The following is a 27,108-nucleotide window of genomic DNA, read 5'->3' as shown; positions in this document are numbered from 1 at the left end:
CGGATTCTCGATATTTCTGGCTGTTGAGCGTGAATGACCAACCCTTACCGCTTGGGTTTTGGATGGGTGGAGACTTTAATCCTTTACTCCGCCCCCAATTTGATAGTGCGCACAGGTCAGTGTTAAGATTGTCAATAGGTATCATCAGGTTTATTAGTTTTGCACTGAAGGTTATCTGCATACATGTGGTATTGGAAGCAGGAAAACACTGATGACGCATTGACCTACAATCAAATGTGTGTAGGAACTAATGCCGAACCCGGGGGGCGCCTGATACAACCTGCCCCCCATTATGACTTTACGTTTGCCGACATAATATGCTCTCAGAGTGTGGATTTCGTACCTGTCCATCGAAATTGCTGTCTTTTTATTGATTTTTTCCTTCTTTGCGGACCACAGTCATAATCTACTTTTTCAATAAAATGGCCGCCACTTGACTGTAAGGTTTTTTATTATTCGTGTATTTCACACAACAGTGGCTTCCGCTTTATAGGCATTACCAAGTGTAAAGGCGGAAACTGAAACCAATAAAACGTATCTGTCATATAATGGAAGGTCTAATGTGATAACATAAAACCAACACAAATTACTTACAGAGTCATTAAGTATATGACGTGTCTGAATGACATGTCGTAGTCGGAATATTACAACACATTTATGGTCATATGCGCATTAGAATAATCTAATGTTAGATCTGATTGTGAGTAAGAATTAAAAACAGATATTAGAATTGACATAACGCACAGCAGAAATCCTTTCAATCACTGTGCTCTGCTAATGTTGGTCAATATAGTGCTGCGGTGGGCACGAAGCTTATACAGTGATAAACACTGACATTTATTCACACCACCTCAGAGATTAGTATTTGGGTAACAGTGCTGTGTGAGTAACAGGATCTTCTGCGTGATAAGTAAGGAATATGAACAAGATGTTTATTTCGCTTTCCGTTCGACACACACTTATGGATTCGTAGTCATAACAGTATCTCTCAGAATAGAATCCATAAAAGGTGTGCATAAAGTTTAAATATAGCCTTTTTTTAAATAAACAAATAGTAGCCCGAATAGTCTGCATAAATTTCCTAATAAAAAATCGTAATCCTTTTTGCTGCGGTTAACATACGTTAAGGAGAGTACATACGCATTTTCACATACACATATGACAAAAACAACAAACGTTAATGTTGCGCCACAGCCACATCCACACGGCATCAACCTCACGTAAAATGGATGTACACATTCACGTAATTCCATAACATTAAAATCTCATACAACCACATGATCCCATGTAAGTCAGAAAACTAATTTACCATTAAACTGATACGTTTAATTAGTTAAGAGTCCTACAAAAGTATTCTCATTTTGATTTCAGTAGTAATGACAGACACTTCCAAACCTCTGGAACTACTCAATCAGTAGTGACGCAAAATAATTTAGTGTGATTACAATTACATTCAAACATGTTTGTATGCAGACAGTAATGAAATTGGAAAAATATTGAGGAGAAGTGTTAATTTGCTTGGAGATAAGAAAAAACAACTAGTGTTTGAAGAAAGCGGAAGGGAAACTTATGTTGGTTACACTCAAAATTTCATAAGGTAAGAGGGCAGCTTGATCAGTAACCAACAACAGAGAAAAAGTTGCACGAGCTTTCTAAGCCCTCTTTAGTTAATCGTAACGTTAAAGAGATGAACCACAAACAAACAAAAATCACAATGAAAGTAATAAAATTCCGAAAGTACTGCCACAAGACATGCATGACGCCATTCGGGACAAAATGACAGGAAAGTTTCAGAGAAATAATTTTATTTCGATAGTAGTGACATATAATGCAAAACAAACTGCGGAAAGTCAGTACACTTCAATCATGCTATCATATAATTGTAAATATAATTATGTTAATAAAAGATAAAAGCTTCGCTGGTACATGTAATTCTAGTGAAATCTGCGGCAACACGAATGGAGCGAGTAGCTTACTATTTGAAAGAGAGACAAGACCACACAAGAATGCAGTAGAATTATTTTAAAAATAGTTCGAAAACGCTTTGTATACCTCCAAAATTGAATGACATTGTAAATTATACAAGTGTAGGTAAAAATACATTGATGCTCAGTGAAAGAATCCTCTTCTTAGACGGAGTATGCAATTTATATTCGATGCAGTCACATTTTAGTTCAAGTGTGTGATAAGCATCTATCTGCTGCTTTCATCTCTTCCTCGTTGAACTCAGTTCCTCTGGCATGAGGATAGATGTGACGGAAGGACGCAGATCTCGCGAATAGAGTCAATGATCGAAAAATTCGAGGCAATTCTGACGTTACGACTAATAATGGAGGCAAGGCTAGAGAAAAATCAAGACACTTTCATAGGATTTGTCGACCTGGAAAAAGCGTTCGACAATATAAAATGGTGCAAGCTGTTCGAAATTCTGAAAAAAGTAGGGGTAAGCTATAGGGAGAGACGGGTCATATACAATATGTACAACAACCAATAGGGAATAATAAGAGTGGACGATCAAGAACGAAGTGCTCGTATTAAGAAGGGTGTAAGACAAGGCTGTAGCCTTTCGCCCCTACTCTTCAATCTGTACATCGAGGAAGCAATGATGGAAATAAAAGAAAGGTTCAGGAGTGGAATTAAAATACAAGGTGAAAGGATATCAATGATACGATTCGCTGATGACATTGCTATCCTGAGTGAAAGTGAAGAAGAATTAAATGATCTGCTGAACGGAATGAACCGTCTAATGAGTACACAGTATGGTTTGAGAGTAAATCGGAGAAAGACGAAGGTAATGAGAAGTAGTAGAAATGAGAACAGCGAGAAACTTAACATCAGGATTGATGGTCACGAAGTCAAAAAAAGAAGGTGGAGGTGTACCGGCTTCCGCCCATAGCCAGGCAGTTGTATAGCCGCGTCCCAACTACAGTAACGATCTGAAAGTCGATATTGCCAAGGAACTCTTTTCTCAGTTGCTTTTAGTCAGTAGCCAACAAATTTACCATAAAACTTGACACCGCTTTCTCGTTGTCAGTCCTGCTCTGATACTCCTGCGGTGACACTTGATTCACACGTTTAATGGCCAACTGTGAAACATGCTGACTCCATGCTCTGCGACCTATTTCATAAGCTTGCATACTCTGAGCAAACGCGCTCTTAACGAATCACTTGTTTCCGTAGTATACGCCAAACACCACACCGTTCAGGTGTCGTATCTCATACGTTCAGGAATTTTGGAAGGCGCAAGCCATTGAGAGCAGAGGCCTTTATGTTCAGTTGTACCAATATAATTGGAACAACAAAGTTGCACAGTGGCTTCTGAATCCTGCTTCGGTGCAGTTAAGATGATATGAAGGAATAATGTTGCGTTTCCGTGCTTCAGAATGCCGTTTGGTGCTATTGGGTAAGACCGCAAGGCCACTCCTTGACCCATTCACTATTCTCGAGTTTCAAGTATATTGTTTGTTCGAATTAACTTCTCGCACTGCGTATTTGACAGTTTGCTATCGGACTTCGTTATTCCTCAGCGAACTATTAAAACCTCTCCCAAACGGAGGTGGTGACATTCAGCTGTTTCGTGCGGTAGCAGCAATGGGTAACAACGCCCCTCTCTCCCTCTCTCTCTCTCTCTCTCTCTCTCTCTTCCGTAAAAGACATGATAAACATTTTATATTTACTGTGGATGTTATCCAGATGAACTTTTGCATCAGTTGTAACGATTGAACTCCCCCCCCCCCCCCCCCAATCATTTTTTTTTAATCGTGTGGCTGGGGCCCTACGTCGGGCAGGCCGTTCGCCGGGTGTTGGTCTTTCAATTTGACGCCACTACGGCTACCTGCAGTCAATGAGGATGATAGGATAATGATGAGGACAGCAGAACACCCAGTCTCAGGGCAGAGAAAGTTCCCTGACCCAGCCGGGAATCGAACCTGGGCCCAGAGTATTGACAAGGCGTCACGCTGAGCATTCAGCTACCGGGGTCGGACATTTAAGTTATTGACGAAATTGTACTTCAACACTTGAGCAGTGCACACAATCACTGACATGAAAACCATACAATTGGCATTAGGCACATTATATACTAACAGATTCCAGTTTTCAGTGTAATTCAATAAGATCCATCCAGTCAGTATTCTTAAGTTTCAACCGGCCCAAGCCGCCATTAAAACAAATGAGACAAACTAAGCAGTAAACCAAATTCAGCTGGCCTTTCGTTACCAAACAATTACAAGAAAATAAGACCTGAATAGTCCCTACAACTCTCAGACGTCTCGTCTAAAAGGAACATTTGTGATTCTGGGTTCCAATAGGCACTAGCCGTTGAATCTTCGGTCTACAAAAACAGATTACATTTTAGGTTTGACTCGGCGCTTTGGCGCCTTTAAATTCTCGAACGAATTTATCACGTTGGATCGGTACTAGCAGCTTAAACTTTCAAACTAAACAAGTTAAATATTGAAATGGCCATGATGCTAACCATTATGACAGCTTACGCATACAGATTTAATTTTAACTTCGCGCTTAGCCACCTTTAAATTCTCCAATGAATTTACCAGTTCGAATCGAGAACAGCAGTTTTATCTTTAGTAATACACCTAATTCTTTTTCTTATAATCAACCCTTGACTCACATATACACGCACTCACTCACACACACACACACACACACACACACACACACACACACACAAATTAAAACAGCTTCATGGCTGTCGCCGCTACTTAACTAAGCAGGTTAGAATTTTCCTGACCAATCACAGTGCTCTGGTGTTTAAATTCAGAGCACTAATGAAGCTAATTGTCTACCACGACATTCTTAAACACAGGCTCCGATCGCGTTAGAATGTAAAAAAGATTCTTGCATCAACCGGCCCCTTCAGCGCTGACGACCCACCCCGTTACACGTAGGTCCAGTCAGTCACATGAAATATTATGGGTACTAGCTACTTGGTACTTCCACAGGCAAAGGATTAAAACTTGCCAATGAATAAACCATAATATTCTGCAACATAACAGGTGGAAGGTTTTAAAAGTGTTCATTGATAACAGTTTAATTACAGAGTGCCACTGGAGGCTAGACATATACTATTTTACTGACACAGATTAGTCTACATGAACTCTCATGCCAGTACTGCCAGAATATATCAAAAATGGCCGTAAGAATAATCATAATAGAGAATATTTGAACTAGGTTGCTCTAGCCACTTACATATCAACCAAGAGCACATATGTAAAATTCCCTTCGCTAAAGTAGTTCACCTGCCTATGACGGTCCTAAATGTTTCACTTGAAAAATGTCAAAAATAACAACCACTGGGCTACCACTACAGCCACAAAACAGACAGTTTAACGGGTCTGTAGCCGCTCTGCGTTGTATATGTTTTTGAGCACACAATGAGTTTAAGCACATAGGAAATGGCACCCGGTACAAAACAGTATTAGCTCACAACTACAACGCCTGTTAATTTTACTCACAAAGCTTTACATTTGCCCACTAAGACACATCTCAGGAGCACACCCCAAGACTGCCACATTTCTAGCCAAACCCGCGCCAGATTCCGCACAACCTGAGCCTTTCAGCACACGACAAAGTGAGTTTTATGAAAAATTGCTGATAAATGCTCCAGGAATGTTACTTGACGGTGGTGTTACCACGAATCTAGGAGTAGTAGCTCCCGCTCCGCACTCCCAAATCTTCGGGACACCAGCCGCAGCGGCTTCTTTGAACCTCGCTAAACAGCATCGTGTCAGGCCTTACTGCTCTCGACGATGGTTCAGTCGGCCCACCACGAGTCCACAAGCCGCCTCCGCTGAAGCGTGTGACTTATTGCATACTGACTCGTCCGCTGCTCTCTGCGCTTCGTCCTCACACTATCGAGCGCCAACCTCCTCCTCAAAACCCCGTCCCCGACCAGTGCTGCAATACCGCTGATATGAATCGATAGCCAAAGAACTCTGCGGCACGTATCATTGATAATCGAAAGCAGGGGTTGTCACTGTGTACTGTTGGGAATTTGGAAGCACTGTTAGACTTGTTCACTTTTTAACGAACGCTGAGGTGTGGTGTGGGGGTAGCGGGGGGGGCGGGGGGGGGGGGTAAGGGGGAGCAGAAGGTTCACCTACGACTGCCACCGGGACACATTTCTTCTGTGCTGACAACACGTGTAGGCTATGGTTTTTGCTTCTCGCCGATCAACTACTACATATACCAACAAGGTGAGAAACACACACACACATACACATAAACATTGCATGGGGGCTTAATTAAATATTTAATGCAAATATTTTTAGTTTTTAGTAGTTGTCTGTCCGATTACGAAGTCTCGTAAACGGTTGGCCCTGACTAGTTTTAGTACGCAATCTGACTGCATAGAACAACAACAAAGAATGAAAGAAAATTCCAGTTAATACAATTAATTAATTAAGTCCCCAGCAACCATAAAACCTACGAAACCAAAACACAAGTGTAATTGTTCTGTGTGTGGAAGTGTGATTCAACGTTCACATCTGGCACGGTTCTTCTTCAATAAGACAAGAAATTTTAAATACCATTTATACTGAAGTAATTAAAAAAAATAGAAATACTATAATTGCGCAAGAAAACCAGAATTACACTCTAATACAAGAACACAAGCCAGATGCTTTGTTGACTGAACCTGTAATGACGCATTATTTAAGACATTGAAATAATAAAAAGAAAAGGGAATTTTTTTACCTTCATGTATATTGACGAAAAGCACTCTGATCATTACAATATCTCCATTCGAACAACATCTGCTGTCTAGCCCATCAAACAACTGATACAACATGGCACAAGCACTCCCTACTACAACATCTCAACACCGACTTGACTCCTACTACTTCTCAACAAGCACTGACTACTACAAATTCTCGACAAGCACTGCCAGTGGAGGCGGCTGAATAATACTCTTTGGCACAATCTCTGGCGCTGTGGCTCAGTGTAGCCACCTTTCAACATTCGCACGTAATAGGGTTTTGTGGAAGTACTTTTTTACACAGTCATTCTTGTTCACATGTGGTACTTATTTGTAATAAACAAATGAAATAAAATTAAGCCGGTTTCAATGCATTTATTCAGAATATTATTTAAAATACGGTATTTGTTTAACTTTTATATTACAGATAAGATAAAACGGATTCGCAATAGAGTAATAAACAGAACATGAAATATAATAAATGAAGACTGCAAAAAGAAAAAAAATACAGAATCGAATCAAACTTTGGCGGAAAATCAGACTTCAAAATCAGCAATTAGTCGTTTTCGAATTTTGATTCTGATGAAAGAACACCTACATGTTTCACTGGGAAGGTTGTTGCTGTTAATCTTTAATTAGATCTTAAAAGTCCTGTTCACCTGACTCAACTCTGATGAAGTCTTCTTCAACAAAAAATCTGTTTCTGTAATTGTCTTTAATGAACAGTTTTAAAATAACCCACGTGCAATAATTTTACTGCTCTTATGCTTACCTCAGATTAACTTATAACTCTGATGACGTTTTAATAAAGGAGGCCTCATGCTTTGATTTTGAAGCATTTCAAAGCAAACGACGCTTTGTGGAATTGGGTGATCACTGGTTTCTTTACCGTCCTTTACTGTGAGGGAAAATGGTAGTTACCTTCCGTCACACGTACCGCTATGTACTGGTTTAGGGTTTCTAACTGCATCCTTGGAGGTAAAAGGAACTTCTTGGGCGAAAGATCACTGCATGTTTAACTTAAAATACATTCATGTATAAGTGACACAATGAAGCTGAAGTTAACGTATCAATTACAGTACTCAAGAAAAATCTCTTTGTAATACGCACACTGCGGGTCCAGACGCAAGCTTTCTTCCTAAAAGGATGCTGTTTAACGTAACTAACAAAAAGCGACAATGGCAACAAGAAACCGTTCACTGCTTAATGACTATTGCAGCACCGTATGTTGGTACACTGCATATGTTATCAGCAATTGCAAAGCGACATGAAAACTTTCTAATAACCTGCAGGAAGACCAGATCAACACACCGCCAACGTCAAAACAAAACGAATCACACCCGGCAAAGACAGCGACGCTTAATAAAGGCAAGGGTGAGTACTATCCGACTTAACCTGTGTCCTACGTACAGTCAGAAACAAACATACTGCGGAAGATCCACTTTCCTTAACATTATAGAGATGCTGCTTTTATCAACCAGTTTCTCAGCATAATTTAATTTAAAAAGAAGTATCATAAGAGAGTAATTTTACCTATATCAGCACGGGACTTTCTATATAGTCTGCTGCAGTTGGACGCGTACCACCTGAAATATCTTTACGTACCACCAGTGGTTCGCGTACCACCACCTGGAAATTCCTGATCTCAAGTGTCTAAAGTGGCTCTACCTTTTCTGAACAATCCTTCAAACATTTTCTCCTATTTTTCGGAAGCATGTTTAGAGCAAAAGACAATTTTCCTCCGTCCCCGGGAAGCCACGTGGGACTGTTCATTCATATTGGTTCGAGGTGGTCACATGGAACCCAACACAGTTTTCCTCTGTTTTTTTATACTGAAGACAAGTCACCAATTATATCTGCAAAACACGCACTTAATATGTTCCATAAGATTTTTCAGCAATCGGGTTAGGACAATGTGACGCAGTTGCTTTGATGCGGATAGGAGTAATGATTTGGTAACTTTCAGGTCCACTGCAGCCGACTATATAGTAAATTTAGAAGTAATATCTATAACAAATGGCAAGTACATTTGCCCTTCACAGATCGACCATCTAAGGCAATTCATTAAACTTTTGGCCTTTAAGTACGCAACTAGTATACGTAATATTTAGCCTCTGCTAGATAGAAATGCTCTAATTTATTTGATTGCACTTAAATTTGCACAAGATATCTTAAGCTGTCAGTCGGTCAATACCACGTTGTGCATTATATCTATGTTTTCATCAGTGATTGAAAGTTTGGAACAATTGCACAACGACTACGACTGAATGTTGCCGCTCAATCTTAACAGTTAACAATGAAGCAGCAGATATGTTACATACTTTCATCAAAATTGGAAGTACATCCACTGACGATGGATTCTCCCAAACATACAGTAAGAGACGTCGAGGTACTGCAGTTTACAAATAATAATGAATGACCTACTAGACGGCTACGATAAGATACAGTACAAACGAAAGTGTTTGGCACTTATTCTATCACATAAGATCTAGAAAATTAGCTGAAAAAATTTAATTCATTTCAGTGCGTTCTGGCTGTCAGATTAAGATCTTTCAACCTTTTCCTCGTACATAGTGATAAAAGTTACTTGAGTATTTTCCTTTCATTTTGTCTTGCCCACTACTGGTTTGCAGGCCCGTGCCAGATGATGCCGACGCTGTGCTGTATCAGCATTTCGCCGGGTATGGGACGTCATACGCTGCCTGAGGGACACAGGCTTTGCCGGCAGCTGCCACAATTACATAAGATACAAGTTATGTAAGTTCGTAGGAGAAAACGTTGTAGATTGTGAGGCCGCTTCACGTGCGACTCCAATTTCATCTTATAAAGTCAACATTCCCACTCTTCTGCTACGTCTTCTTCAGAATAGTAAGGTGTTCCTGGTTATCTAAAAGAAGTACAAAGTGCTCAGGCATTTCCAACTACCCACCCGCGTAGTTATTAGAGAACCCATCCCGCAAACACAATCCTACAGTCAAAAAATGGCTACATCGCGACAATAGGGCGACGTGAAAGTGATCTATGGATTACTCCACCAGCCCAAGGTAAGTGCCTGTGTTTCTAAATTCACCGCAAAACCTAGGATAAGGTACTAATCTGCAGAAATAGGCTTACTGATTTTCTTTTAGGTCAGCTTAAAGAAATCATTATCATTAGTAAATTAAGTATCTGGCATTGGCGGCCGAAGACTTCCGGCATAAGAAGTCAGCCTCATTCTGCCAACGGCCTTGTCAAAGAGGGCGGAGGAGCGGATAGAGATTCAGGGCACTCTCTTGGGAAATTGGCCCTAAAGGTTGAAGAATCAGCAATGATCAACGACATGAGGATGCAGAAGGCAATGGAAACCACTGCATTAAGCACATGTAACGTGTATCCACAGGACATGTGGCCTGTAATTGAAGAAGTATCATGATGATCTCTCCATTGGCAAAAGATTCCGGAATAGTCCCCCATTCGGATCTCCGGGAGGGGACTGCCAAGGGGGAGATTACCATGAGAAAAAGACTGAATAATCAACGAAAGGATAACGTTCTACGAGTCGGGGCGTGGAATGTCAGAAGCTTGAACGTGGTAGGGAAACTAGAAAATCTGAAAAGGGAAATGCAAAGGCTCAATCTAGATATAGTAGGGATCAGTGTAGTGAAGTGGAAGGAAGACAAGGATTTCTGGTCAGATGAGTATCGGGTAATATCAACAGCAGCAGAAAATGGTATAACAGGTGTAAGATTCGTTATGAATAGGAAGGTAGGGCAGAGGGTGGGTTACTGTGAACAGTTCAGTGACCGGGTTGTTCTAATTAGAATCGTCAGCAGACCAACACCGACAACGATAGTTCAGGTATACATGCCAACGTCGCAAGCTGAAGATGAACAGATAGAGAAAGTGTATGAGCATATTGAAAGGGTAATGCAGTATGTAAAGGGGGACGAAAAGCTAATAGTCATGGGCGACTGGAATGCAGTTGTAGGGGAAGGAGTAGAAGAAAAGGTTACAGGAGAATATGTGGTTGGGACGAGGAATAAAAGAGGAGAAAGACTAATTGAGTTCTCTAACAAGTTTCAGCTAGTGATAGCGAATACCCTGTTCAAGAATCACAAGAGGAGGAGGTATAATTGGAAAAGGCCGGGAGATACGGGAAGATTTCAATTAGATTACATCATGGCCAGACAGAGATTCCGAAATCTGATACTGGATTGTAAGGCGTACCCAGGAGCAGATATAGACTCAGATCACAATATAGTAGTGATGAAGAGTAGGCTGAAGTTCAAGACATTAGTCAAGAAGAATCAATACGCAAAGAAGTAGGATACGGAAGTACTAAGGAATGACGAGATACGTTTGAAGTTCTCTAACGCCATAGATACAGTAATAAGGAATAGCGTAGTAGGCAGTAAAGTTGAAGAGGAATGGACGTCTCTAAAAAGGGCCATCACAGAAGTTGGGAAGGAAAACATAGGTACAAAGAAGGTAGTTGCGAAGAAAGCATGGGTAACAGAAGAACTACTTCAGTTGATTGACGAAAGGAGGAAGTACAAACATGTTCCGGGAAAATCAGGAATACAGAAATACAAGTCGCTGAGGAATGAAATAAAGAGGAAGTGCAGGGAAGCTAAGACGAAATGGCTGCAGGAAAAATGTGAAGACATCGAAAAAGATATGATTGTCGGAAGGACAGACTCAGCATACAGGAAAGTCAAAACAACCTTTGGTGACATTAAATGTAACAGTGGTAACATTAAGAGTGCAACGGCAATTCCACTGTTAAATGCAGAGGAGAGAGTAGATAGGTGGAAAGAATACATTGAACGCCTCCATGAGGGTGAAGAAGAAACAGGAGTCGATTTAGAAGAGATAGGGGGTCCAGTATTAGAATCGGAATTTAAAAGAGCTTTGGAGGACTTACGCTCAAATAAGGCAAAATGGATAGATAACATTCCATCAGAATTTTTAAAATCATTGGGGGAAGTGGCAACAAAACGACTATTCACGTTGGTGTGTAGAATATATGAGTCTGGCGACATACCATCTGACTTTCGGAAAAGCATCATCCACACAATTCCGAAGACAGCAAGAGCTGACAAGTGCGAGAATTATCGCACAATCAGCTCAACAGCTCACGCATCGAAGCTGCTTACAAGAATAATAAACAGATGAATGGGAAAGTAAATTGAGAATGCGCTAGGTGACGATCAGTTTGGCTTTAGGAAAAGTAAAGGGACGAGAGAGGCAATTCTGACGTTACGGCTAATAATGGAAGCAAGGCTAAGAAAAATCAAGACACTTTCATAGGATTTGTCGACCTGGAAAAAGCGTTCGACAGTATAAAATGGTGGAAGCTGTTCGAGATTCTGAAAAAAGTAGGGGTAAGCTATAGGGAAAGACGGGTCATATACAATATGTACAACAACCAAGAGGGAATAATAAGAGTGGACGATGAAGAACGAAGTGCTCGTATTAAGAAGGGTGTAAGACAAGGCTGTAGCCTTTCGCCCCTACTCTTCAATCTGTACATCGAGGAAGCAATGATGGAAATAAAAGAAAGGTTCAGGAGTGGAATTAAAACACAATGTGAAAGGATATCAATGATACGATTCGCTGATGACATTGCTATCCTGAGTGAAAGTGAAGAAGAATTAAATGATCTGCTGAACGGAATGAACAGTCTAATGAGTACGCAGTATGGTTTGAGAGAAATACGTAGGTAATGAGAAGTAGTAGAAATGAGAACAGCGAGAAACTTAACATCAGGATTGATGGTCACGAAGTCAATGAAGTTAAGGAATTCTGCTACCTAGGCAGTAATATAACCAATGACGGACGGAGCAAGGAGGACATCAAAAGCACACTCGTTATGGCAAAAAAGGCATTTCTGGCCAAGAGAAGTCTACTAATATCAAATACCGGCCTTAATTTGAGGAAGAAATTTCAGAGGATGTACGTCTGGAGTACAGCATTGTATGGTAGTGAAACATGGACTGTGGGAAAACCGGAACAGAAGAGAATCGAAGCATTTGAAGTGTGGTGCTACAGACGAATGTTGAAAATTAGGTGGACTGATAAGGTAAGGAATGAGGAGGTTCTACGCAGAATCGGAGAGGAAAGGAATATGTGGAAACCACTGATAAGGAGAAGGGACAGGATGATAGGACATCTGCTAAGACATGAGGGAATGACTTCCATGGTACTAGAGGGAGCCGTAGAGGGCAAAAACTGTAGAGAAAGGCAGAGATTGGAATACGTCAAGCAAATAATTGAGGACGTAGGTTGCAAGTGCTACTCTGAGATGAAGAGGTTAGCACAGGAAAGGAATTAGTGGCCGGCCGCATCAAACCAGTCAATAGACTGATGAAAAAAAAAAATGGGCATGCATATTCAAATACAGAAATATGTAAACAGGCAGAACACAGCGCTGCGGTCGGCAACGCCTATATAAAATAAGTGTCTGGCGCAGATATTAAATAGGTTGCTGCTGCTACAATGGCAGGTTTTCAAGATTTAAGTGAGACTGAACGTTATGTTATAGTCGGCGCACGAGAGATGGGTCACAGCATCTGGTATTCAAATACAGAGATATTAAGCAAGCAGAATATGGCGCTGCGGTGGCCAGTGCCTACAGAAGACAACCTGTGTCTGGCGCAGTTGTTAGATCGGTTACAGCTGCTACAATGGTAGGTTATCAAGATTTAACTGAGTATTAACGTCGTGCCATATTCGGCGCCCGAGCAATGGGACACAGCATCTCCGAGGTAGCGATGAAGTGGCGATTTTCCCATACGACCTTTTCACGAGTGTACCGTGAATATCCGGAATCCGGTAAAAAGTCAGATCTCTGGCATCAGAGCTATACTTTAAGGAAAATCCTACAGAAGACGATCAAATCTATAGACATTAAATAAGCATGCGACGGGGTAGACAGAGATAAATTATGTCGTGCTCTGGTAGCATTGGGAATCCCTGGAAAATTGTTAAGGCTAGTGAGACTGACTGAGCCAGACACAACGTAGCATAAGAGTGGAAATAATGATGTCTCACACGCTAAATGTCCAATCACTAAACGTCCAATGACACGCTCTGGAGTGCCTTCTTTGCAATGCTGCACTGAAGAAGGTGGTGAGAGAGGCAAACCTTTTGAGGAGAGCTAATCTTCCATAAATCATTGTAGATACTCGCTTATAGAGGTGACAAACATGTAGCAGCAAGAAACCGGAACACAATGTGGGATACATTTGTTGACCCAGAACAGAACAGCAGTAACATTTTATTATATACTGAAGAGCCAAATAAACTGGTACACCTGCCTATTTTAGTGTACGGCCTCCGCAAGCACACAGAAGTGTCGCAACACGACGTGGCATGTTCTCTACTGATGTATGAAGTAGTGCTGGAGCGAACTGACACCATCAGTCCTGCAGGGCTGTCCATAAATGCATAAGACTACGAGGGGATGGACATCTCTTCGGAACATCACTTCGCAAGGCATTCCATGTGTGCTCAATAGTGTTCGTGTCTCAGGAGTTTGGTGGCCAGCGGGAGCGTTTAAACTCAGAAGAGTATTCCTGGAGCGACTCCATAGCAATACTCGAAGTTTTGGGTGTCGAATTGTCCTGCTGGAATTGCGCAAGTCCATCGGAATACACAATGAACATAAATGGATTCAGATGATCAGAGAGGATGCTTACGTACATGTCACCTGTCAGAGTCATATCAGGGGTCCTATATCACTCCAACTGCACACGCCCCACAGCTTTATGGAGCCTCCAAAAACTTGAACAGTCCCCTGCTGGCAAGCAGGGTCCATGGATTAATGAGGTTGTCTCCATACTGGACACGCCTATTCGCTCGATACAATTTGAAACGAGACTCTTCCGACCAGGCAAAATGTTTCCAGTTATCAACATTCCAATGTTGGTGTTGATGGATCCAGGCGATGCGTGTAGAGTTTTGTGTTGTGGTGTCACCAAGGGTACATGAGTGGGCCTTGGGCTCTGAAAGCCCATATCGATGATGTTTCGTTGAATGGTTCGCAATCTAACACTTGTTGACGGCCCAGCATTGAAATCTGCATAGGATAGCACTTCAGTCACGTTGAATGACTCTCTTCAGTCGTCGTTGGTCCTGTTCTTGCAGGATCTTTTTCCAGCCACAGCGATGTCGGGGATTTGATGTTTTATCCGATTCCTGATATTCACCACACACTCGTGATATGGTCGTACGGGAAAATCTCCACTTCATTTCTTTCTTGTGTATGATGTGTCTTATCGTTCGTGCGCCGACTGTTACACGACGTTCAAACTCACTTACATCTTGATAAACTGCCATTGCAGCAGCAGTAACAGATCTATCAACTGTGTCGGACACTGGTCTTATATACGTGTTGGCGAACGCTGCGTCGTATTTGGTCTGTTTATATATCTATAACAGTTTCTCTGACGCTTCAGTGTATATATATATATATATATATATATATATATATATATATATATATATATATATATATATATATATATGCTCCACAATCACATTCGAGACATCTTCCTGTTTCAAGTACTCCTGCATAAAATGAAAGTTTACATCAAAATGTTTCAAATGGCTCTGAGCACTATGGGACTTAACTTCTGAGGTCATCAGTCCCCTAGAACTTAGAACTACTTAAACCTAACTAACCTAAGGACATCACACACTTCCATGCCCGAGACAGGATTCGAACATGCGACCGTAGCCGTCGCGCGGTTCCAGACTGTAGCGCCTAGAAGCGCTCGGCCACTCCGGCCGGCAAAGTTTACATCAGCAACAGCCGAAAGAAAATATGTTAAGAAAATGATGCTCTCATGTCCACTTGACAAGCACAGAGGGATAATCAAGATAAAATATTTCGAAAGGGATAGCACATACTGGCCAAGGTCTGAGCCACTGTATAGCCATGTAGACCACAGTGGATGTCAGGATTATGGGTTATGCGATAATCTTCACCATAAAGAGCCAACATCGCAGTGCTGTATCTAACAATTGTTAAGTTTGTGTTTCATCTGTTGACCGTGGCTTTCGCATCCAATTAGGAATTGACGAAGTTATACGTTTTTGCTCCTACCGCTTGAAACGATACTTCCACATCTGCATCTACATCTTCGCAGCTAACGACGTATGGGGGAAAGTAATATGTTTTCCGTCTCTTCTTGGAAAATATTCTCTCAAAATCTTAATAATAAATCTTTCCGTGATGAACAACGCCACTATTGTACCAAATGGTTATGTAATTTCTTGAGTATGTCGATAACTCTATCTCACCGACTAAACGATCCTGTGATGAAAGATGCCGCTTGAGTCTTTTGTATCCCTTCTATCAGGCCTACGTAGTAACGATCCCATATTAATGAACAGTACACAAGAATCGGAAAAAAGCGCTTTATAAATCAGTTCCTTCGCGGATGAGCTACATTTCCTGTCAATCTAGGCTTGGAATATGCTACTCCTGTCACTTGTTTGATGTTATCATTCCTTTTAAGGTTGTTCTCGATAAGTAATCCTAGATATTTTATTGTAGATACTATTCACAGTAGTTTCTCATCAATAGTATAGTTGTACAGTAGTGGCTTCCTTTCCCTATGTATGCGCTGTATGATACAGGTACATTTATTTACGTTCACAGTCAGCTGCCAGAGGCTGCACCATTCATCAGTCCTCTGCAGGTCATCCTTAGAATCGGTCTTCTGGCGATGCTACTTTGTACTAGAGAACGGCGTCATCTGAAAACACATCAAAGCCACCCATACACTCTACTTGAAGGAAGATTAGTGTTTAATGTCCCATCGATAGTGAGATTATTAAAGACGGAACACAATTTAGGATTCGGGGAAGGATGGAGAAGTAAATCGGCATGCTCATTTTTAGGTTAGATGGCCTTGGGAAAGTACAGAAAGGGCAACAGCCTCAACGGGTGCGGGGCAAAGTCAGGACATGCGGGGACCAAGCAGCAATCGGTATTGTAATTGTCAACTGTCGAAACTGCGTTGGTAAAGTACCGGAACTTCAAGCGCTGATAGAAAGCACCGAAGCTGAAATCGTTATAGGTACAGAAAGCTGGCTGAAGCCAGAGATAAATTCTGCCGAAATTTTTACAATGGTACAGACGGTGTTTAGAAAGGATAGATTGCATGCAACCGGTGGTGCGGTGTTCGTCGCTGTTAGTAGTAGTTTATCCTGTAGTGAAGTAGAAGTGGATAGTTCCTGTGAAATATTGTGGGTGGAGGTTACACTCAACAACCGAGCTAGGTTTATAATTGGCTCCTTTTACCGACCTCCCGACTCAGCAGCATTAGTGGCAGAACAACTGAGAGAAAATTTCGAATACATTTCACATAAATTTTCTCAGCATGTTATAGTCTTAGGTGGAGATTTCAATTTACCAGATATAGACTGGGACACTCAGATGTTTAGGACGGGTGGTAGGGACAGAGCATCGAGTGACATTATACTGAGTGCACTATCCGAAAATTAACTCGAGCAATTAAACAGAGAACCGACTCGTGGAGATAACATCTTGGACCTACTGATAACAAACAGACCCGAACTTTTCGACTATGTATGTGCAGAACAGGGAATCAGTGATCATAAGGCCGTTGCAGCATCCCTGAATATGGAAGTTAATAGGAATACAGAAAAAGGGAGGAAGGTTTATGTGTTTAGCAAGAGTAATAGAAGGCAGATTTCAGGCTACCTAACAGATCAAAACGAAAATTTCTGTTCCGACACTGACAATGTTGAGTGTTTATGGAAAAAGTTCAAGCCAATTGTAAAATGCGTTTTAGACAGGTACGTGCCGAGTAAAACTGTGAGGGACGGGAAAAACCCACCGTAGTACAACAACAAAGTTAGGAAACTACTGCGAAAGCAAAGAGAGCTTCACTCCAAGTTTAAACGCAGCCAAAACCTCTCAGACAAACAGAAGCTAAACGATGTCAAAGTTAGCGTAAGGAGGGCTATGCGTGAAGCGTTCAGTGAATTCGAAAGTAAAATTCTATGTACCGACTTGACAGAAAATCCTAGGAAGTTCTGGTCTTACGTTAAATCAGTAAGTGGCTCGAAACAGCATATCCAGACACTCCGGGATGATGATGGCATTGAAACAGAGGATGACACGCGCAAAGCTGAAATACTAAACACCTTTTTCCAAAGCTGTTTCACAGAGGAAGACCGCACTGCAGTTCCTTCTCTAAATCCTCGCACAAACGAAAAAATGGCTGACATCGAAATAAGTGTCCAAGGAATAGAAAAGCAACTGGAATCGCTCAACAGAGGAAAGTCCACTGGACCTGACGGGATACCAATTCGACTCTACACAGAGTACGCAAAAGAACTTGCCCCCTTTCTAACAGCCGTGTACCGCAAGTCTCTAGAGGAACGGAGGGTTCCAAATGATTGGAAAAGAGCACAGGTAGTCCCAGTCTTCAAGAAGGGTCGTCGAGCAGATGCGCAAAACTATAGACCTATATCTCTGACGTCGATCTGTTGTAGAATTTTGGAACATGTTTTTTGCTCGAGTATCATCTCGTTTTTGGAAACCCAGAATCTACTCTGTAGGAATCAACATGGATTCCGTAAACAGCGATCGTGTGATACCCAACTCGCTTTATTTGTTCACGAGATCCAGAAAATATTAGATACTGGCTCCCAGGTAGATGCTATTTTTCTTGACTTCCGGAAGGCGTTCGATACAGTTCCGCACTGTCGCCTGATAAACAAAGTAAGAGCCTACGGAATATCAGACCAGCTGTGTGGCTGGATTGAAGAGTTTTTAGCAAACAGAACACAGCATGTTGTTATCAATGGAGAGACATCTACAGACGTTAAAGTAACCTCTGGCGTGCCACAGGGGAGTGTTATGGGACCATTGCTTTTCACAATATATATAAATGACCTAGTAGATAGTGTCGGAAGTTCCATGCGGCTTTTCGCGGATGATGCTGTAGTATACAGAGAAGTTGCAGCGTTAGAAAATTGTAGCGAAATGCAGGAAGATCTGCAGCGGATAGGCACTTGGTGCAGGGAGTGGCAACTGTCCCTTAACATAGACAAATGTAATGTCTTGCGAATACACAGAAAGAAGGATCCTTTATTGTATGATTATATGATAGCGGAACAAACACTGGTAGCAGTTACTTCTGTAAAATATCTGGGAGTATGCGTGCGAAACGATTTGAAGTGGAATGATCATATAAAATTAATTGTTGGTAAGGCGGCTACCAGGTTGAGATTCATTGGGAGAGTGCTTAGAAAATGTTGTCCATCAACAAAGGAGGTGGCTTACAAAACACTCGTTCGACCTATACTTGAGTATTGCTCATCAGTGTGGGATCCGTACCAGATCGGGTTGACGGAGGAGATAGAGAAGATCCAAAGAAGATCGGCGCGTTTCGTCACAGGGTTATTTGGTAACCGTGATAGCGTTACGGAGATGTTTAATACACTCAAGTGGCAGACTCTGCAAGAGAGGCGCTCTGCATCGCGGTGTAGCTTGCTCGCCAGGTTTCGAGAGGGTGCGTTTCTGGATGAGGTATCGAATATATTGCTTCCCCCTACTTATACCTCCCGAGGAGATCACGAATGTAAAATTAGAGAGATTAGAGCGCGCACGGAGGCTTTCCGGCAGTCGTTCTTCCCGCGAACCATACGCGACTGGAACAGGAAAGGGAGGTAATGACAGTGGCACGTAAAGTGCCCTCCGCCACACACCGTTGGGTGGCTTGCGGAGTATAAATGTAGATGTAGATGTAGAACACGTAAATCTCGTCATCCGGAATGCGTGTCCAGTGTGGTCATCCCTGCGCCACCTCCGCAGTCTCTCTCCTCCAGTTTGTACAGTACATGTAGCGATACACATCAAAAGCGCCAGGGTTCCCTACATACGGGTAAAACTGACGTCAGGTAGACTGGAGGTAATATCACGCTTATCCAGAATAAGTTACAGGAAGGCACAAAAGTATTGAGCCACTGTACTGTTACAGAAATACAATACACATAACTAGTAACCACGTAGGGATTTACCAGAGGAGATTTTACTAGGCTGGTAACACTGCTGAAGGTGTCTTATGGAGCCCTAACAGGGAGGCGTAGTACAAGGCGTAGGTCTACGAGTCTGTATCCACCGAGGAAAGGATTCGTTAGATCGGCAGAACTCAGCGTTGGACGGGTGTTACTCCGTATGAGCAACCAAGGAGCAGTCGGCACAATTGCCAGGTGTAACTCCCTCTGATGACTGGATTCTCGAAGGTCGTGCGCCAGCCTAAGTTCCGATGAGCAGGACATCTGCAGCACGAAATATTTTCAAGCACGTGTACGTGACTTGCGGAGGGAAATATTTCCGCACTGGCTGCACCTTCTGTCTTCTACTGGAATGCCTCCAGGTTGCGAGATTACCGCCTACTGTAGATGTGTCCTGAGTTCACAGCGATAAGAAGCCACGTTGTTATTATGGTTAATATGCTAGCTTTCTACCTGGAAGCTTCGGTGACCGTAGCTGTTCTGTAGACGCCTGAGCAGGAAATAGACGATGCCTAAGGTTAGACCAACCAGTCAGATATCGCATTCAATATGTACAGTCTTGTAGCGATACATACCACTGTCCTTGTGTATGTGTAGTACGAGGCCATCGAAGATAATCAAGACTAATGGCCACTGAGATAGTATTACCATTATAGACAGCAAATAATAAAATTTTACTTGTTAGAATACATTACAGCAGACAGAATGCGCACTTAAATTTATAGGTGATTTGTGGGTGCGCAGGAAGCGAAAATCAGCACACATAGCTACCGTCACTGGCTGAAACAATGGCTCCAACATGATTCGACACTGAGTGGAATTGAACTTGGATGACAGATATACAATGGGTACGTCATTCGATGGTTTTTCAACTTTACACCAGAATTCATCACTTGTAGTGGCTGGCGAGTGGAGACATGTCAGACTCTTGGCAAACCGCCATAAGGTGTTTTCAGTAGATAAGAGCTCTGGAGAAAGTGCTGACCAGGAAAAAATACATCAAGAGAGCGAGGGAACAGCCGGTCTTACTTTATCTTGCGACAGCATTCAGCCACCTGCCTTAAGGCATCAGAAATGTAATGGATGCTATCCAGTTTACAAATTATGCTACCAGAAGCGATCGTGTTGTTTACCCATTGGCATCTACGTCATCACGATATGTGCTGGGCCTGAATGTTGAATTCAAACTAACGATGGTCATTCGTTTTGGAATTTCCTCACTTGCGGACCACAATCGTGAAAGACAGATGGTGTCGCTCCAGTGTCCAGTGTTGTTTTTGAGCGCACTACAGATAACCTGACCCTCTCTCTGGTGCTGCGACAAGATATGACACAGAAATAGTTGCTGTGCTGAGAGCCCTTAGTACTAAAAAACCCATCTCACTGCCCGTATAGGCAATTGTCTTGAAGCAAACATGTCCATTTTCTGAATGAAGGTAATTTACGTGGCTGTACGATCATGAATGGCCGAGTGAAATATATGTCCATCCTCTGGGGAGTTAGTCTCTTGGGACTATTGAGATCCTACTTGCTGTTGAGCGCAGTCCTCCAGAATCCATCGATTTAATACTTGTACGACAGTTAAGGTACTTCAGACCAACACGAGTTGCCTGTAACCCGCTGACGCAGTATGCCAGGCAGCTTCCTTCTCACACGAAATATTAACACCATCTTCGGATAGACAACAAACGTGGATTTCTAAGAATAGAAATCTGCTGCATACACAAATGCATTACTTCTGCTTACTTCACATTAGCCACTTGTGTATGCAAGCTTTCTCGTTTGTTGCATACCGCGTTTATGGTGATTAATTTGATGGCCAGCAAGGTCATTCTCATGCGCTTCCGTGTTCCAATCTTTCAATTGTAGCTGATACATGGTTTCACCTCGTGTGGAACAAGTCGATATTGAGATCGCGAAGTTGAATAACCACTCACACGACGGCATGACACAGTCGCTTGGAGATCAGACCTTGACGACTGAATCGATTTCAGTGATTGTACAGACAGAACTAGAGCACTGCATAAAAAGAACTAGCAGCGATGAAATAACGATCACAGGCAGCAAATGATTCCACAGACAATACTAGCGAGACAGATGGCAACAACAGAGGTAGAACATCAGAGGACAGCGGCACAGGTGAAGACAGACCAGCATAGAATAAAGACTAAATGAATACTCACCGAAATGTCACGAAAACAAGTTTTCATAAGATAGTAATATTAGATTTCAGGAGATATGCAGAAATAGAGGACTGCATTGGCTGTTATGTAAAGTAACCTAACGTAGAGGCAGAATCATGCCATCTGAGTTCAAGAGGCTCAAAGTATTGCTGAAGCACTCGCCCTCGGAGAGCGAGTAGTACTAGATCTGCCCGTTGTCGCCTGCTAGCGAGAGTATCGATGTCTTTCTGAGCAACTGCCTCCTGGGCAACATTATTGGCGGCATTCTATAAATCAAGAACCTTTTCTATCAATCTGATTTTCTATCTTTGTAATACATAAATTGTTAATTTTAGGTATTTCCATTTCTTAATTAATTCCAAGGTTAAAAATTTTTAAAACCGCAAGATTGTTAAACTTTTTTGAAATTAGAAGAAATCAAATAAGTCTCAAAGTCTGTATTTGTACAATTTCAGATTGCGAAAGCATGGCCTGTCTTGGGAACTAGGCGGCAGGCCATTTGTAAATGGAAGCAAATAAAATAAAATCTTTGTATGAGATCACGAAAGTACTGTGGAGCTATACACAAGCACGTGGTGCTGCTGAGGTGATTATCTTAAAACTGTTATCCTCTTGAAAAAGTGAGATTTGTCTTCAGATTTCGACTAGAAAAGGAGAGTTCAGAATAAATTACTGAGTATCAGAAAGTAAACTGCTTTTTCTGTTTAAATTAATATCCCATCATATTATATTATTTGAACTGACACTACGGTAAATTAATTATGATAGCCCGTCTCCACGACAATCTATTTCGAATTGGATTTTGCCCTCTTTCGTTTGGAGTTCATTCACAGACGGCACGGAGAAGCCTTTACGTGACACAAGAAACCAATATACTCGGTTACGGAGTTATATCCCATGGGTATTTAGTTGGGAGGTAACGAAATACAAGGGATTAGACAATATTTATCCCCTCGGCTGATTACCGTTGAAGTATATAAGGTGCCCAAAAAAAACAGCGGAAATTTTAAAACAGATTCCTTATACAGAAATAGGTTAAACTGTTTAATAATCATTGACTCTTAAGTGCATACCTTAAGAAGTACGAGCACTTGTTCATCTTCGATAATATGAAACAGATCTCCTCTACTGCAAGATGTTTGGTTTCCATATTTTGAGAGGAAGAAATGTTAACTGAAACAAGAAAAATGTCTAGTAAACATGGGTCTAAAACGCACGTTTTAAGAGTTATTAACAATTCTTCATCCTCCCTGCTATGAAATACATCTCTTCTACCGAACAAGTTCTCATAGCTCTTGACGTATGCATTTTAAAGCCCACGTTTAGAAGGCATATTTTTCTTCTTTTGGTCCATACTGCCTCTTCCCAAAATAGAACAGCAAAGAGCTTGAACCAGAATAGATTTGTTTCATATTATCGAAGATGAACAAGTGCTTTTATCTCTTAAGGTATGCGCCTCAGAGTCCATCTTTAAAAGACTTTTTTATCTTGTTTTGGTGCGAGTAACCCGTCCCTAAAGCTTGTCGGTGTTTTTGTGGGGCGCCTAGTATATTTTGGTCTTACTAGAGGAGCATATTTTACACAATTCTTCTGTTTTAATAAATAAATTCTTATAATGACACGTACTGTGATATCTTTGTGTAATTGTTAGTAGCTGTACGGTTCAAACTAGCTTGATTTGGTGACATAAAGGAAGTTTTTCTTCCCCCATGAACCATGGACCTTGCCGTTGGTGGGGAGGCTTGCGTGCCTCAGCGATACAGATGGCCGTACCGTAGGTGCAACCACAACGGAGGGGTATCTGTTGAGAGGCCAAACAAACATGTGGTTCCTGAAGAGGGGCAGCAGCCTTTTCAGTAGTTGCAGGGGCAACAGTCTGGATGATTGACTGATCTGGCCTTGTAACATTAACCAAAACGGCCTTGCTGTGCTGGTACTGCGAACGGCTGAAAGCAAGGGGAAACTACAGCCGTAATTTTTCCCGAGGACATGCAGCTTTACTGTATGATTAAATGATGATGGCGTCCTCTTGGGTAAAATATTCCGGAGGTAAAATAGTCCCCCATTCGGATCTCCTGGCGGGGACTACTCAAGAGGACGTCGTTATCAGGAGAAAGAAAACTGGCATTCTACGGATCGGAGCGTGGAATGTCAGATCCCTTAATCGGGCAGGTAGGTTAGAAAATTTAAAAAGGGAAATGGATAGGTTAAAGTTAGATATAGTGGGAATTAGTTAAGTTCGGTGGCAGGAGGAACAAGACTTTTGGTCAGGTGATTACAGGGTTATAAATACAAAATCAAATAGGGGTAATGCAGGAGTAGGTTTAATAATGAATAAAAAAATAGGAGTGCGTGTTAGCTACTACAAACAGCATAGTGAACGCATTATTGTGGCCAAGATAGACACAAAGCCCATGCCTACTACAGTAGTAAAAGTTTATATGCCAACTAGCTCTGCAGATGATGAAGAAATTGATGAAATGTATGACGAGATAAAAGAAATTATTCAGGTAGTGAAGGGAGACGAAAATTTAATAGTCATGGGTGACTGGAATTCGTCAGTAGGAAAAGGGAGAGAAGGAAACATAGTAGGTGAATATGGATTGGGTGGAAGAAATGAAAGAGGAAGCCACCTTGTAGAATTTTGCACAGAGCATAACTTAATCATTGCTAACACTTGGTTCAAGAATCATAAAAGAAGGTTGTATACCTGGAAGAATCCTGGAGATACTAATAGGTATCAGATAGATTATATAATGGTAAGACAGAGATTTAGGAACCAGGTATTAAATTGTAAGACATTTCCAGGGGCAGATGTGGATTCTGACCACAATCTATTGGTTATGAACTGCAGATTGAAACTGAAGAAACTGCAAAAAGGTGGGAATTTAATGAGGTGGGACCTGGATAAACTGAAAGAACCAGAGGTTGTAGAGAGTTTCAGGGAGAGCATAAGGGAACAATTGACAGGAATGGGGGAAAGAAATACAGTAGAAGAAGAATGGGTAGCTCTGAGGGATGAAGTAGTGAAGGCAGCAGAGGGTCAAGTAGGTAAAAAGACGAGGGCTCATAGAAATCCTTGGGTAACAGAAGAAATATTGAATTTAATTGATGAAAGGAGAAAATATAAAAATGCAGTAAATGAAGCAGGCAAAAGGGAATACAAACGTCTCAAAAATGAGATCGACAGAAAGTGCAAAATGGCTAAGCAGGGATGGCTAGAGGACAAATGTAAGGATGTAGAGGCTTGTCTCAGTAGGGGTAAGATAGATACTGCCTACAGGAAAATTAAAGAGACCTTTGGAGAGAAGAGAACCACTTGTATGAATATCAAGAGCTCAGATGGCAACCCAGTTCTAAGCAAAGAAGGGAAGGCAGAAAGGTGGAAGGAGTATATAGAGGGTTTATACAAGGGCGATGTACTTGAGGACAGTATTATGGAAATGGAAGAGGATGTAGATGAAGATGAAATGGGAGATAAGATACTGCGTGAAGAGTTTGACAGAGCACTGAAAGACCTGAGTCGAGACAAGGCCCCGGGAGTAGACAACATTCCATTAGAACTACTGATGGCCTTGGGAGAGCCAGTCATGACAAAACTCTACCATCTGGTGAGCAAGATGTATGAGACAGGCGAAATACCCACAGACTTCAAGAAGAATATAATAATTCCAATACCAAAGAAAGCAGGTGTTGACAGATGTGAAAATTACCGAACTATCAGTTTAATAAGTCACAGCTGCAAAATACTAACGCGAATTCTTTACAGACGAATGGAAAAACTGGTAGAAGCGGACCTCGGGGAAGATCAGTTTGGATTCCGTAGAAATGTTGGAACACGTGAGGCAATACTAGCCTTACGACTTATCTTGGAAGAAAGATTAAGAAAAGGCAAACCTACGTTTCTAGCATTTGTAGACTTAGAGAAAGCTTTTGACAACGTTAACTGGAATACTCTCTTTCAAATTCTGAAGGTGGCAGGGGTAAAATACAGGGAGCGAAAGGCTATTTACAATTTGTACAGAAACCAGATGGCAGTTATAAGAGTCGAGGGACATGAAAGGGAAGCAGTGGTTGGGAAAGGAGTGAGACAGGGTTGTAGCCTCTCCCCGATGTTATTCAATCTGTATATTGAGCAAGCAGTAAAGGAAACAAAAGAAAAATTCGGAGTAGGTATTAAAATTCATGGAGAAGAAGTAAAAACTTTGAGGTTCGCCGATGACATTGTAATTCTGTCAGAGACAGCAGAGGACTTGGAAGAGCAGTTGAACGGAATGGACAGTGTCCTGAAAGGAGGATATAAGATGAACATCAACAAAAACAAAACGAGGATAATGGAATGTAGTCAAATTAAATCGGGTGATGTTAAGGGGATTAGATTAGGAAATGAGACACTTAAAGTAGTAAAGGAGTTTTGCTATTTGGGGAGTAAAATAACTGATGATGGTCGAAGTAGAGAGGATATAAAATGTAGACTGGCAATGGCAAGGAAAGCGTTTCTGAAGAAGAGAAATTTGTTAACATCGAGTATAGATTTAAGTGTCAGGAAGTCGTTTCTGAAAGTATTTGTATGGAGTGTAGCCATGTATGGAAGTGAAACATGGACGATAACCAGTTTGGACAAGAAGAGAATAGAAGCTTTCGAAATGTGGTGCTACAGAAGAATGCTGAAGATAAGGTGGGTAGATCACGTAACTAATGAGGAGGTATTGAATAGGATTGGGGAGAAGAGAAGTTTGTGGCACAACTTGACTAGAAGAAGGGATCGGTTGGTAGGACATGTTTTGAGGCATCAAGGGATCACAAATTTAGCATTGGAGGGCAGCGTGGAGGGTAAAAATCGTAGAGGGAGACCAAGAGATCAATACACTAAGCAGATTCAGAAGGATGTAGGTTGCAGTAGGTACTGGGAGATGAAGAAGCTTGCACAGGATAGAGTAGCATGGAGAGCTGCATCAAACCAGTCTAAGGACTGAAGACCACAACAAAAACAAAGGTAGTTTTATTTAAAGGGTAACCTGCCAAGACGACAACATAGTTTATTTTTTCTCGTAACAAATATGTAGTAAAGTATCGGATTCAAGATATAATGTCGTGAGGAATGAAGAAAACGAAGAAGTATCATTTGAGATGCCAAATTGCAGGCTAAAGACTGATAACTTCTCAACGTTG

The sequence above is a fragment of the Schistocerca nitens genome, chromosome 6 (genome assembly GCF_023898315.1).
Source record: "Schistocerca nitens isolate TAMUIC-IGC-003100 chromosome 6, iqSchNite1.1, whole genome shotgun sequence".
Classification (NCBI taxonomy): Eukaryota; Metazoa; Arthropoda; class Insecta; order Orthoptera; family Acrididae; genus Schistocerca; species Schistocerca nitens.
Note: the sequence above shows the minus strand (reverse complement) of the source record.